Below are 1,764 nucleotides of genomic sequence, written 5' to 3' on the forward strand. Positions count from 1 at the left end.
GCATTTTAGGCGTCCCAGTCTGCATGAAACCATCTATTGCCTCTGTCTAAGACAAGACCAGACACGCACGGTTCTTATGTTACGTTTATGCCTATAAAATCAACTGAAATGTCAATTGCTGGTACAAAAAAAAAACCAAAAAAAAAAACAGCATGTTCATTTTTTTTGGCAGGCTAGGTTTCGAGAGCCAGAACATTTGCGCATGCGCTGACGGAATGTTTGAACAAGAGCGAAAAACGCAGTTCCTCCAGACACTGGCGCTGGAGCGTCGTACCAAACGAGTCATCCCGGGATTTCGGCCCGTGCGATCGCTTTTGGACGCAGTTGGCCCTTTGCTGCTTTCTGTTACCGACCTTGTCTCCCGGTACGGTATTGAGGGAGAATCAGAATCAGTCAAGTTAAAACAAGAGTAGCAGAACGTTCTTTATTATATACGTACCGAGGTTTACACTCCAAAAAAGGATCGAGATAAAATTAGTCTCTTTGCGCTAGAGAAGCCAGCTGATTGGTCAAACGATTTTTTTCACTAGTGAAAAACGAGGTATCGACGCTCTGATTGGCTATATCGTTATTTTCACTAGTGAAAAGTTTTCGTATCAGCCTTTTGATTGGCTAGTATGATGTTGAACTTTGTGCACAGATTTGTAAACAGGGCGGCCGACTGGTGTATGGTTTTCAAAGTTTTTGATCTTTTATTGCTTAGTTTTCTCCCCAAAAATGCTTCAAAAGATCTTAAAAAGTTTGAAAAGTGCTCAAGCGAGGTATGGAAGGTAAAGACTTCTTTTATTTCAAAAATATTTTGCTATTTGTTTAGGGCTTTTGTTCACGATCGGTGGTCTGATAGCCTCACCATTAACACTTACCTCGTTAACTTTATGATCTCTGTACTAATATTATAAACAAATTACTTCATGATTGGCTCGTTTGTACGATTTTTATTACTCACTCGTTGTGAAGGATCGTTAAACTCACTCGTTCGCTTCGCTCACTCGTTCGTTTACGCGATCCTTCACAACTCGTGAATAAAAATCGTACGCACTCACCAACCATGAAGTAATCTATATTTATCACAGGGGCACTTTTAAGAGTTGCACCAATAATTATAAACTTAAGGACGTTCGCGCCAAAATCTTCCTACGGTGAGATTTTCTTCATTTCTCGCCTAGAGTTAGGTCATAAAGTACATACTCCAAAAATGAAAAAAAAAAGGGGGGTCACCGACTTTGTTTCGGAGAAAATGGCAGTGGAAAAATGCCTTAATTTCGAGAAATCGGTCATAATAGCGAGATGTAGGCTCATCTGCTCATCCATCGAAAATCATAAAAATAAACTGTTGGAGTGAAAGTTTCCGTGCATAGGTTTTTAGGAGTGAGATTTTTAGGTAATTGTATGCCGCTAGGGATGTGGTAAACAGTAGAGTTCATCCTCGACGAGCGTTTTCGTAAGCTCTATCTGTTGCAACCACTACCAGAATTCGATGGCACGAGGAAAGAAAATGTTAAAAAAAGATAACTTCTTACGGTGAGAATTTTTTCATTTCATCATATTTTGTAGATAGTAAGAAAAGTAAGTGATTCATGATTAAAAAAATAGGGGTCACCGATGATCTGAACGAGTAAAATCGATGTGATTTTGCAAAGCTCTTGGAAAAGTTCGTTTGTCACGCTTTTGCGTGACCTGTCGGGCAAGGACTGGAACCCAAGAGAGGATCGATCGTTGAAGAGATGAAAGGTTTTTACCGGAAAAAAACCTTTCTCGAGCATA

Source organism: Montipora capricornis, chromosome 9 (assembly GCF_036669925.1).
Source record: "Montipora capricornis isolate CH-2021 chromosome 9, ASM3666992v2, whole genome shotgun sequence".
In the NCBI taxonomy this organism is placed as follows: Eukaryota; Metazoa; Cnidaria; class Anthozoa; order Scleractinia; family Acroporidae; genus Montipora; species Montipora capricornis.